This window comes from Lissotriton helveticus, chromosome 5_1 (assembly GCF_964261635.1).
Source record: "Lissotriton helveticus chromosome 5_1, aLisHel1.1, whole genome shotgun sequence".
NCBI classification, from domain to species: Eukaryota; Metazoa; Chordata; class Amphibia; order Caudata; family Salamandridae; genus Lissotriton; species Lissotriton helveticus.
The window spans coordinates 1,256,904,204-1,256,918,592 of NC_136065.1; positions in this window are offsets into that span (position 1 = coordinate 1,256,904,204).

Sequence of the window (14,389 nt, forward strand, 5' to 3'; positions counted from 1 at the left end):
ACAGTCAAGATATGACAGACTTTCTAAAGAAATTATACAAAATAGAATGTGAAGATCAACTTTTGTGTGACTGATTGATGTATATAGTCTGTATACTAATAGTATACAGTAAGAGCAAAAGAATATGTGAACCAGCTTTATTGAATATAGATGAATAATAGTGAAATAAAAAAAAATTAAGCAATTTTTTAATAGTTTTATTCTACCATTTGTTTTAGGCAGAAGGAAATATTTTGTCTAAAAGTCACAGGAGAGTCAACTGGATCAAATATAGTGTCATTGATAGCCAATATATTCATGAATTAATATCAGAAGATAGACATTCTTGAAAAAGAGTAGAAACCTGGGTGAATGTTGTATGGGAGATATAATGATGATATTTTTGGTGGGGTCAGACACAAAAAAACTATAAGCTTAACATGAGACATTTGTATGAAATACCATCGACAACATGTTTATTCATAAAATACAGGAAAAGACAATCACACTCTTGGATGTACTAAATACCCAAAATAATGTCAGAGGGAAAACAAATATTTACAAATAAAATACAGATCAAAACATCTTACTTCTTGCCACAGGTTTACACTACGAGTCACTGAAGTTACATCTAACATAGCGTCAAATACTCAGATTTAAATAATTATTTCACATGAAGACTTACTCAAAGCACAAATAATTAGTTTGAAGAAGAGAATCCATAAAAGGTCGTAAGGAGATGATACTCCAGAAAGTGGAAATATATCATAAGCAATAACATGACAGCAACTTCTAACATACAAAGAGAGTAAAGGAAAGAATTTACTGATTTATGTAATGAGATTTTCACAACAAACATATCAAATAAAAGAACTGAAATTGAATTTGACACTGAGTTAAATGATTTTTCAAGGAATTTCCTGTATTAGCATTTGAAAATAGGAGAAATGTATGTATACATATGCTATGAGCAAATAACAAGATGAAGCAACCACAACAAATCGTAATCTCTAAATTGAGAGAACATATCTATGTTTTAACTGCATGAACTGTAAATTTATAAGGAAAGAGGATATCGAATGCCATCCTTGCTCAGGGAAAAATATCAAATCGCAAGACTTTGCAACATGTGAGTGTAAGTAGTGCAGTCATAGTCTCAAACACCCGTATGAGTTGTGTTGCATACGGTCACAGATCTAAGTTTGAACTGAAAAATATGAAGTTAGAATTGCAAGAAATTGTATTATTAACAGGGATGGGTAGCTACCCACCGCAAGGAATATTTACAGCGCTTGTCATAGTGAACCTTCAAAGTCACTAAATTAATCAGAGCTCAATACACAGGTATTTATGGCACAACGTCAACAGGTTGAACTTATGGCAATGTGTAAAGTATATGTGCCATACCAAAACAGTAAGAAAGTTAAAATGCAAAACAATAAAAATCTCAAATTGAATTAGAAATATAGAGTACAGTTTAATAAACAAAATGACACCAAAATGATACAACTGGAAATATGATTTCTTAAAGTTTTAAGTAGAAAAAGCACCAAAAAAGCACTACGTTCTACTAATAGTCAATGACAGTGTTACACGAGAAGCTAGGCTCATTATGAGGCTGACTTGATGGAGCATTGGTACACCAGATACACTAAACAAGCTCATCCTTTACAAATATTTTTCCTTTGGAATTTGTCTTTGAGTCCCAAACCACCACCGGAATATATTTCTAAAGCTCCCCAGGAACTCAGGGGAGGCACATATGGAGTCACAGGGTGTCAGGCAGAGGCAAACAGCAGAGTCCAGTCCAGGTACTGTTGCCACTAGTCAGCTGAGTGTTTCCAGGGAAATGCCTCTTGCAGATTATTGTCTTACTGTAGCCAGACTGTTGTCCAACTAACTTGTGGAGTCCACCTCCTTGGCCTGGGTACAGGAGGGAGCGTGACCAGTCTTACAGGGCTCCTCTGAGGTCAGAGACAGTAAATCCATTCCTCTACAGTACTTCTGAAGGTCCAATGTTTTTCATAAGTGGCTGCTTGGAGGTGACACATTTATGCCTCAAACCAGCTCGGGTGTGGGGTGGCTCCAGCAGCCCCCTAAACATTAGGGTCAGGGGTGATTTTGAGCATTAGCATGCTGGGCCCAGGCCCAGGGTGCCAATATTCCAAGGGGCAGGGAGCAGCCTGACTTAATGTCATGCAAACAGCAGCTTGTCCATTCTACTTCATGTCAAGACTTTGGGGCTGATTCCGAATGCCAAACACATGGTGGCAGAGCGGTGGTGCTGCGCCTGGGGGTCCGACTATCGTAATCTGATTTTGGCAGTTGGACCGCTGCACCCACCGGGGATCCGTGATCCCTCGGTGGTAAACGGTGGTCAGAGGCCATTCTATGCTGGTGGTGCAGCTGCTGCACAAAAACACACGGAAGGTACAGAAGGTCTCAGAAATACAGAGGGAGAGAAAAGAAAATAGCAAATCTCTCTATTGGGTCCTAATAGTATCCTCTTTACATGCCCAGAATACACAGTTAATCTGGAAACAACCAAGAAAACAAAAACAAGAGAAGATGCACAAGGAGAGGAAAAAGATACCCATCAGCCCACTCATAAGTGGAATCTCGTCATCTGGGTATATGTTGGTAAATGGTGTCCTCTAGGGTCTGCCTTGGAAACAATCCATAGGACTGCCTAGTGATGGACCCAGAACATTTCACCAACAGATGACGGTATATGAGCGGGAGGGGTTGAGGTTGCAGTGCTCAAAGAAAAGGAAGAAGAAAAGGAAAATAATCCAAGTGATTCTAAAAATACCTACGATGATGTCATGAAATACTTTATTAGGGCTGACCATCAAAGTGGTATGGTTAAAAACAGTATGCTGATAGCATGTAAGGAATTGCTACCCACCAATGTTGTTATTCGGTCAACATGTTTCAGCCTCAAGGGCTTTCGTCAGGACCTATGGTGCTACTGCAACACTTACTTAAGTGATGTGAAAGTGGGATCTACATCTGCTTTCCAAACTGAAAAGAGTGTATCTTCTCCTGCATAGACACAATACAAAAGACAGAAACAGAGACATGGACAAATTATGTCAACAAAAAGAAGTGCACAGACTGCAAACTCTCGTTTCTATGGTCTTTATATTATGGCTATGAACATTTGAAAGACACTCACCCTTATTGTGGGGAGAGAAAACCTCACCTCACCTGGCCACTGCTCAGGAAGAAAGGGAGGCCACGCACTGGAAATAAACAGAACACTTAGAAAGTTATAACCAGTGGTAGTAGAAACACAATCTACAGACAAGAAAAACTGGATTCAAAACACATAAATCAGAGACACACATGGTGACACAATGGCCAGACTGGTTTCCTCTTGCATCAGGAAAGTATACCACAAAGCCTCACTGACTGCACTGCTTGCACAAACCTGTAGACCTATAAAGTACAAAGGCCCAGGTAGCCAGCCGCAGTCACTGGGAATAGAGGCACCTACTCCTGTGCTTTCCACCTAGTACTCAAAGACCAAAGACCAAAGCAATAATGCTATTGACTGTACCACCACCACTGACCTCTCCGTCGTTGCCTCGGAGTGAAAACTGAGCCGAGGGGGAGGCGACGACTGATGGTCACACGCGATGTTAAATACACTGCAGTGGACCTGAAAGGAAACTCCTTTGTTTCAAAATTTGATTGGCTCATGTGTAGGCCAATGGGAATCGGCTCACAGGCAGCCAACCGTGACCTACACTGATAAGCCTGCAGTGGACCTGAAAGGAAATTCCTTTGTTTCAAAATTTGATTGGCTCATGTGTAGGCCAATGGGAATCGGCTCACAGGCAGCCAACCGTGACCTACACTGATAAGCCTGCAGTGGACCTGAAAGGAAACTCCTTTGTTTCAAAATTTGATTGGCTCATGTGTAGGCCAATGGGAATCGGCTCACAGGCAGCCAACCGTGACCTACACTGATAAGCCTGCAGTGGACACGGTCAAATAATGGCAGAATATTTACATAGCAAATGTTCACCCACAGGTCTCATAGTTACCAACGCGCCTAGGCTCTTCCTCACTGACAAGGTCTTTGTCAAAGACTGGTCCTTAATAGCCTGGCGCTGTACAAGAGACTGGCTGATTTTAATTATCACTACAGCCAAACGTATTGCAGATGCCATCTTGGTCGAGATTCAAATTCTAGAAGGGCAAATTAAGACCACCCTAACAACCAAAAGATTTGAGAAACAATTAGAAGACTCCAACAAAGCAAACAAGGAGTATAAAGATCCAATTTTTCTCGCCAAGATAGAAAAGTTCAAGAAAGACCTGGCTAAGTTCTCACATGAGAAGGTGTATCCCTACACCAGTGATAATTACACTCCCACTGATACCAATAAACCCAAACACACTGCAGGCTCTTCATATGCCACATCATCTGAGACTGAGTCTTCTGGCTCTGAGAGTGGAGACAATAGCCAACCCAGAGGCAGAGGCCGTGGTAATCGACCGAATCGTCGATACAATAATCGTGGAAATATGTACCAGACGGGGTCATGGTGGCCACCAGCCCCGTGGGGTTATCCCCAGTTTCCCCCACCAATGTCTCATTACCCGATGCAGCCTCAGTATTTTGAAAACCAGGCTTTTTTAGGACAGGGCCGAGGTTGGAACAGAGGCAGGCGGAGAGGCCAAAACCAAGTTCAGTGGTCAGACAACCAGGACTCGACAACAACACACAACAAACAAGGGCAATGAGCGAGTCACAAGAGGATGAAGACTTGGTAGTGAACCTAAGTAGTCGAGCGATCACTCCTACTGAACAGGATGTTCTAAACAGAGGCCTAGGGTTTGTCCCGACCAACAGTGGGGAACCCTTTTTGATAAGAGGGGAGATCGAACGATTTTTCAGAACCATCAGGCTGCACTATTTCTTCAAAAACAAAGAAACAGATACCCCGACTGAAGATACAAACACAGGTCTTAAAGTTAGATCCACTTTCATGCCCCTGTTGCAACAAGTACCATCCAAAGTTGGCACTTTTGAGGCTGCAATACTACAAGACCTCAAATCTATGGACTTTTCCAAAGAGGGGAACTACCAGAATATATCAAAAAGAGACAGATCAGCCCTGGACACTCTCTCGAAAGACACGGGGATAGTGATTAAACCAGCGGACAAGGGGGGTGCCATAGTCATTCTCAACACCACTGACTACCGAGCTGAATGCCTGAGACAACTAGGCAATGCACAGTCCTACACCCTCCTTGCTGAAAATCCCACGCCAAGACTAACTAATGAGATCAAACATCTGGTAGAGGAAGCCAGCGCAGAAGGCTGGATTACTCCGAAAGAGGCAATCTTTTTAGTCACCAAGTGTACCATCACTCCCTACTTTTACATCCTCCCAAAGATTCATAAGCCTGCGAGACCCCCTCCGGGCCGTCCGATCATTTCGGGCATTGGATCTTTGCTCGAACCTCTGTCCTCCTTTGTTGACATCTTTTTAAGTCCCATTGTTAAGACAATGCCGACCTACCTTCAGGACACCAAAGATGTCCTGCGCATTCTACCTGAGGTGACCTTCGACATTAATACTGACATTTTAGCTAGTTTTGATGTCGAATCTTTGTACACTTGTATTCCTCAAATGGATACACTACAAACTGTACAAGAACTTTTAGAGGCTTTCCCTTCTACCTTGACAACTCCCACTCACTTTGTCATGGAATTAGCTCGGATTGCTATGACCGAGAATTTTTTTGCCTTTGAGGATTCCCTGTATTTACAAACCTCGGGGACATCAATGGGCAGCAAATTTGCCCCCAGCCTGGCTAATTTGTATGTCCACCAGTTTGAGACCCACCACGTGTTGAGCACCAACAACCCTCATCATCATCAATTGATGACGTGGAAGCGGTACATCGACGACATTCTTGTCGTCTGGCGTGGCGATGTACCTTCCCTCTTGTTGTTTCAAGAGTGGCTGAATGGTCAGAATGCTTTTTTGAGGTTTACCCTTGAGCATAGTAGAACAGAGCTCCCCTTCTTGGATCTTGTCATCTTTCCAGAAGATGGCCATTTGGCGAGCTCCTTGTATCGGAAACCCATGGCTCGGAACTCCCTGCTGAGATTCGATAGCCATCACCCCCGGTCCCTCCGTGAGAACCTCCCCTTTGGACAGTTCTTGAGGGTCCGGAGGAATTGTTCAAACATTCCAGACTTCCGCCGAAAAGCGAAAGATCTCTCCATGAAGTTGAAAGTGAGACGCTATCCGAATAACCTTGTCCGGACTTCAATGAAACGCGCTGCGAATAACCATCGCGAAGCGCTGCTTGAGCCTCCAGTTGTCAAACCACCACTAGACAGATTGGTGTGCGTGACAACGTACAACACATCATCTTCTAAAATCCAAAAGATGATCAGGAAAAGGTGGCGCATTCTGAACAGCTCCGGTGAGACCATTCCCCTTCCACTCTTTTCTTTTAAAAGAGGGAACAACTTGAGAGACTCTCTTGTGCATACACGACCTCGGCAAGAAGTATGTGAACCCCCGCAAACTCTATGGGGTCTGCCCCCGGTACGAGGACATCATCCCTGCGGGAATTGCTCAGTATGCCCACTGACCAGCAAAACACTTGAAGTGGACATTGGGACCTCGCGACCATGGCAATTGAAACACCACACTAATTGCAACAGTGAGAAAGTGATATACCAGATTACCTGCCCCTGTGGACTAAGGTATATCGGCATGACCGCAAGAAAAATCAAATTGCGCGTGCAGGAACATATGAGCACCATGAGACGCAGAAAACAGGCAACACGGCTCACCACTCACTTCCTTGACAAGAGACATAGTCCAGATGAACTGAGATGGTTGGTTCTAGAACAACCTTACCTACCTAGTCACGTCACGGATGTTTCACTTTTCCTATTGAGGAAAGAACAGAAGTGGGTTTTCAAACTTCATAGTGACACAGAAGGATTGAATGATGACATTCCTTGGATGCAGCTGTGATTGCGTAGATTGTTTTTCCGAACACTGAGTCCTTGTGCTAACAGCCTTTGGCATAAGGGTTACCTCCACTGAGCTCTAACACCCTCGCTGGGTAGGGTTCCCCTTCTCATGTTCTATATATATTGAATATATGTAGCCAGTGTCTATATCAGTTTAAGCCCCCGGTACTATCCGACTGGAAGTTGGCAAACGGCTAAATTAGCGCGCAACCTCTAAACATTGCCCTCTAGCAGTATAAATAAATAAACACACCTAGCTCTTCTTATGGCTCTTCTTTGGATAGAATACAACACACCATCTTACTGCCTTTCGATTTGACTGGTGCGCATATGCGCGTGAGGTATGTCTCACGGTCGGCCTGTTAATGTGGCTGAGGCTTATCAGTGTTGGTCACGGTTGGCTGCCTGTGAGCCGATTCCCATTGGCCTACACATGAGCCAATCAAATTTTGAAACAAAGGAGTTTCCTTTCAGGTCCACTGCAGGCTTATCAGTGTAGGTCACGTTTGGCTGCCTGTGAGCCGATTCCCATTGGCCTACACATGAGCCAATCAAATTTTGAAACAAAGGAGTTTCCTTTCAGGTCCACTGCAGGCTTATCAGTGTAGGTCACGGTTGGCTGCCTGTGAGCCGATTCCCATTGGCCTACACATGAGCCAATCAAATTTTGAAACAAAGGAGTTTCCTTTCAGGTCCACTGCAGGCTTATCAGTATAGGTCACGGTTGGCTGCCTGTGAGCCGATTCCCATTGGCCTACACATGAGCCAATCAAATTTTGAAACAAAGGAGTTTCCTTTCAGGTCCACTGCAGGCTTATCAGTGTAGGTCACGGTTGGCTGCCTGTGAGCCGATTCCCATTGGCCTACACATGAGCCAATCAAATTTTGAAACAAAGGAATTTCCTTTCAGGTCCACTGCAGGCTTATCAGTGTAGGTCACGGTTGGCTGCCTGTGAGCCGATTCCCATTGGCCTACACATGAGCCAATCAAATTTTGAAACAAAGGAGTTTCCTTTCAGGTCCACTGCAGTGTATTTAACATCGCGTGTGACCATCAGTCGTCGCCTCCCCCTCGGCTCAGTTTTCACTCCGAGGCAACGACGGAGAGGTCAGTGGTGGTGGTACAATCAATAGCATTATTGCTTTGGTCTTTGGTCTTTGAGTACTAGGTGGAAAGCACAGGAGTAGGTGCCTCTATTCCCAGTGACTGCGGCTGGCTACCTGGGCCTTTGTACTTTATAGGTCTACAGGTTTGTGCAAGCAGTGCAGTCAGTGAGGCTTTGTGGTATACTTTCCTGATGCAAGAGGAAACCAGTCTGGCCATTGTGTCACCATGTGTGTCTCTGATTTATGTGTTTTGAATCCAGTTTTTCTTGTCTGTAGATTGTGTTTCTACTACCACTGGTTATAACTTTCTAAGTGTTCTGTTTATTTCCAGTGCGTGGCCTCCCTTTCTTCCTGAGCAGTGGCCAGGTGAGGTGAGGTTTTCTCTCCCCACAATAAGGGTGAGTGTCTTTCAAATGTTCATAGCCATATTATAAAGACCATAGAAACGAGAGTTTGCAGTCTGTGCACTTCTTTTTGTTGACATAATTTGTCCATGTCTCTGTTTCTGTCTTTTGTATTGTGTCTATGCAGGAGAAGATACACTCTTTTCAGTTTGGAAAGCAGATGTAGATCCCACTTTCACATCACTTAAGTAAGTGTTGCAGTAGCACCATAGGTCCTGACGAAAGCCCTTGAGGCTGAAACATGTTGACCGAATAACAACATTGGTGGGTAGCAATTCCTTACATGCTATCAGCATACTGTTTTTAACCATACCACTTTGATGGTCAGCCCTAATAAAGTATTTCATGACATCATCGTAGGTATTTTTAGAATCACTTGGATTATTTTCCTTTTCTTCTTCCTTTTCTTTGAGCACTGCAACCTCAACCCCTCCCGCTCATATACCGTCATCTGTTGGTGAAATGTTCTGGGTCCATCACTAGGCAGTCCTATGGATTGTTTCCAAGGCAGACCCTAGAGGACACCATTTACCAACATATACCCAGATGACGAGATTCCACTTATGAGTGGGCTGATGGGTATCTTTTTCCTCTCCTTGTGCATCTTCTCTTGTTTTTGTTTTCTTGGTTGTTTCCAGATTAACTGTGTATTCTGGGCATGTAAAGAGGATACTATTAGGTCCCAATAGAGAGATTTGCTATTTTCTTTTCTCTCCCTCTGTATTTCTGAGACCTTCTGTACCTTCCGTGTGTTTTAGTGTCTAGTTGGGGGACTAGGTACCAGTAGGTCTATAATAAATTTTTTCCCCTCGGACCCCCCCTTAACCGTTTATCTCTCTGCAGCTGCTGCACAGCCAAGCATATTATGAGATTTCTTTATAGGATATCCTTAACTGTGAGATCTCAAACATCTGGATTCACAGTGTCTCTCAAATCAGATGGTAGCTCTTCAACTGCCAATAAGGGACATTTTTCTATAGCTGTTGGTTGTCTGACCATTTTGAATGCCACATCCTAATGGTGGGTTTGAAAGACTACCCCGTCCTGTTTGCAGTAAGTGGTTTGAACTAACTATGCACAACAAATGTCTTCCTAACAAATTTACAGGACATGAATCACAGAAAACAAACTGGTGCTTTTCTTCAAAGAAATTAACTTATTTTAACTGGAGCCTTTTCTGAAATAGAATTAGTGAGTTGTTTATTTGTTACTCCTACAACTTGGATATTTTTCCGGAGAGAGGTAGGTCTGGGGATTCCGCTGTTCTAACAGTGGATCTGGTAGCACCTGTATCAATAAGATATGATACGAGGTGCCCATACACTCAAGCATCTACATATGGGCCACTCTGTTCTACCGCAAAGACTGTGCCAAGTACGCAGTATTCCTCCCCTCTCATGCACCGTGATTGAGGCTCATCAGAACCTGAACCATCGTTTTCCAAAAAAGGGATACTGCTGTAAAACATTCTGATTTGGATTCTGAAATTGTGGCATGGAATTTTGAAATAAATTAATACTCATTTTTTGCATTTGATTTAAATTAAATTGAGGATTTCACATGGTTTGTGAGTTCATTTGAGCTGGTGGAACTGGCATCATTGGGACCTATCCCTACATAGGCATTTGCACTTGTTGCGTTGGCATATTTTCTGTTTGCACTCCTTTTTGCATTGGTACATTTTCATTTACAGTTTCAGGATTATATCTATACTCCCTCTTCCAGTGTTCACTTCTGTGACAAATGTGACAAGGAGTAACCTTTTTCAAAGCAGCAATATCTGCTCCTGAACCCCTACTTACAGGATACCCCTACCTCTGCTCGGAGTCACATTAATCCTTCCATGATTTCCCTGGAATCCAACTTGTGGTACAGCAACACCCTGCATGTTTCCTTGATTCCTGCAAAAGAAGGAATCTGAAAATCCTTCTTAGTCAACCTTGTTTGTGCCAGCGTAAATGCCTCTTTTATTTTCTACTGTTTCATCTCTAATTCATCAATGTGATACTTTGCATATCTCAGAATTTCATCAAGAGAAATATTATGTCTGTAAACCATGCTTTGAGTTATGTGCGAACTGTTCTCCAGTTTCAGCTCTAAAACAAACTGTGATACAAAAGTCCCCATATCCTTTTCCTCATGATGTTCTCGTCCACTATGCTGTTGAAATACCTGTAACAATCTTTCATAAAACTCATAAATTGATTATTTTGGTTCATGGGTAGTTCTGTTAATTTTAACCTAATCCAAATCTTTTGGTGGCACTCTGCTTTTCATTAAAGTAATTACTTCTCCATATTTTCCCATCACTACAGGAGATGATGCATTTGTCCTAGCATTCCTCATTTGCTCCTCTTTTTGCCATTGTACCTCAGTCTTACATTCAGCCCATAAATCTGTTAGTACTACAGCATCAAAGAACATATCTAAATCAGCCCATAACACCTTTGAAATCTTTATAAATGGTTCTACCTGTGATTACCACTGCTCCGGTTTATCTCTTAGCTTTGGACAGTTTTTGGTATACGCTGCAAGATCACCTCTGCTCCAAGGAACACGTACATACTTTCCTCCTGCTATTTCTCTCAAGGAATAGGATGTTGTTTCTCCCTCATTTTCCTCATCCTGTTTTCCTGCCACACCAGTTTCCCTCTTTCTCTTTTCATGTTTCTTTGCCCATTAAATTTCAAATGTTTTAGTCTCACCCCATTTTTAAATGGATTTTACCTTGTCTAAAGTATGTAAACGCATTCCTGTCACAATCATATTGTCAATTGCTGTGTCATTTAATTGGATTCTATAGCTTTTCTGCAAATGAAATTTTTTTAAACATAAGTTTCATATTTCTGGGCTATTTTAATCAATTTTATCAGGAGCAACAGCTGGTCTGCTTGTAAGCTCTTCACACAGGTAAATTAATTATTTTTTCTGATATTGTTCTAAATGTTCAAATTCTAAACATCTCCTTATCATTTATTCTAATTCCACTTTCAATTTGGAAATGTTTAAAGGTCTATATTTTTATGGATTCAAATTTACCTGCAACTCTGTACTTTTTCTCTGTCTAATCCCTGCTGCTTCCTCACACCAAGGTGTGAAAATTCCATCCTCAGTATAACAAATTGTTCCTGTTGTCACACATGCTGTAAAAACAAGTGTACACCATCTATACGTGCTTGTACTGTCTGAGGTAGTCTCCACACGACAATCAATTTTTTTTGTGAAGTACAGACAAACCCTTTAGAGGTGGACCTCCTACAGTTCTTTAAATTATTGGCATTACATTTTCCTTTTATGGGGGATTAACTGGTCTGGGCATTGTTTTGGTATTTACGGGTGGTGTAGGTTCTGAACTATGCAACATAGATGTACTAGTCACATTAGGAACTGTAACTTGTGGTTGAGCCACATCTGGTGGAACAAATTGAAGTATTTCTATAGGTCTTTCAATCTAAACTTCACCTAGATCTACAGGGGAAAAAGCTACTGTACTACTTGTACTAGCACTCGATTTCCCTTGATCATTAGAGGTTGCATAAGGTGGTTGTTTGCAGCCAACATCTATTCTAAAATATAATCTCCTGAGTCACTATCTGCCTCCTCCTCACCCTTATTCTTCTTCACTTTGTTCTGTTCTTTCGATTTTTTTCTAAGTCCCTTCCCTGTTATCTCTGATGTAATTGCTGGGTACAATCTGGTTTCCTTGCAACTTTATCCAATATATTTAAAGCTTTATATTGGTGCAAGTCTAGGCTGTGGCTTAGTTTCATATAATTTCACTCTTACATTTTCAAGAATTCTGGTGTTAAATATTCCCTATCTCAGAAAGCTCAGTGCACCTTCTTTCCCTGCAATCTTGCCCTATTGGCGAAACTAAAAACATGTATGTAACCCATGTTCTGTTGTCATAATGCATGCAGGTGTACCCTCAGGAGGTGCCTCTTCAAGTCAATATTTTGATTCCATTCTGGATACGTCAAATCTCAATGGTCCAATCCTGTAACAGCTTTTAGTTTGAAATAATTGTTAACAAATCTCAATTTAATATTCACTCAACTACTGACCAATACCAGTGTGGCACCTTGACCTCACCAACCAATCCCAGCGCGAAAGCACATCAAGCAACCAATCTCAACACAAAACAATATAGTGTATGACTTCTCTCCTTGAAGCACTTCACCCTCCTTTAAATTCTTTCTTGTATTCACACAACTTCAATACGAAACTCTTAACTAACATAAAAAACATATATCCATTCTTGTTTGCTCTATTAGAAAGAAAATAACAGTATTACAATCACTCAAGAACAATTGCAAGTGAAATCTCGACTAGTGAAAACTCACCGTAATCAATGCAGCTTCCTCCGTTTTTATAATTAGGTTCTGCTAATATTAATCAATGTTAATTCAATCACAACAATATTTGTAGTATCTCTATCTTAACAGTATAGTTTATTGTACCTCATGCTCTACACCTCCAAACTGGCAAACAAGAAACACCATGTAGTTATTGCACTTCTATCCTTATAGTTCTATCTCAGGATCTTAGACTTACAATGAGTCTGAAACTGTTCAACCTCTTTTCATCAGAACAAATGACATCTCTAATCACCTATTCATTCCACTCTACCTCACAATTCATCAACATGCCACCAAGGGAAAAATTGAATTACAAAAGATGACGCATCACCCTATTAATACTCCTACTTCCAAAACAGCAACAAACTTCTAATACCCCCTTTTCAGATCTTCAGTTACATGTATTGGGTTTTGGGATTTGGGTAGTTTATTCTAACTTGGGAATTATGTTTTAGCGCCAATCAAATTGTAAACAATACTATGCTATCAGAAATCTGATAGTACAGAAAGAGTCCAAATACTACTTTCCAGTGCCAGTTTAACCTGTGACTTACAAGGATGGGCTCCAACTCCACGTGAAGTTCTTCTCCTAGACAATAGATCTTTTCCACGGTTTTTGAATGGCGCTAAACCAAAATCAGCTCAATGAGCATCGTCATTCACAGTTCTGAAGACCAGTTAATAATGAGGGTTTTAGGATTTTTTTTTAAAATTTTATTCTCAAAAAGAGATTAGTAAGTTCTTTTTCTTCTTTTCATACAATTAGCAAGGCAGGAAATCGATGCATTATTATAGTAACAGAGAAAACAGGAAGTTCTGACTTGGTGCAAATAAGATCATGTTGTTAAACTAAGGCAATACATTTTATTAAACGAAACCGTTATTAAGTAATTCTAACAAGTCATACTATGGTCAAGTTAATGAATCCACTCATGCATTGTTCAGCAATTTTTAAAAGCATCTATTGTATCAAGAAATGAGAGGTCAAGCTGGGGCCTGGAAGTAGAAATTAACATGTGGTGCATTTCGCGCAGATCTTTCTACGTGTCGTTTTTCAATGTTTTCACATTAATATCTAAAACATATTATTAGTTTAATCATGATGTGGATTGGTGATCATTTGGTTGAGTGGTTTGAAGGAGCTTCTAAGTCAGTGGGCTGCTTACTATGAGGGACCCGGTTTTATTTTAGGTATCAATGAGGGTGTCACAGGGAGACTGCAGGAGAGGAGGTTAGAAATAGAAAAAAGCTGGTCGTTTTGCAGCAGATTTGGAATGATGGCACTTGATGATGCTTGTTACCTCTGTATCAGGTGTGGCAATGGCAGGTTTAGTTTTTCTGTGGTCTTTCAAGTACTGTACTCCAGTACATCTGTTGGTGAAGGCCAATACTTGTTTTGGAACAACAGCCTTTTTATTCATTTAAATGAAGACCATGATAGCACCTTCCCATTTTTCAGGGTAGAATCCCAATTAATAGAGCATTTAAGAGTGTGGTATTTAATGAGACAAACTCATTTGATGGGG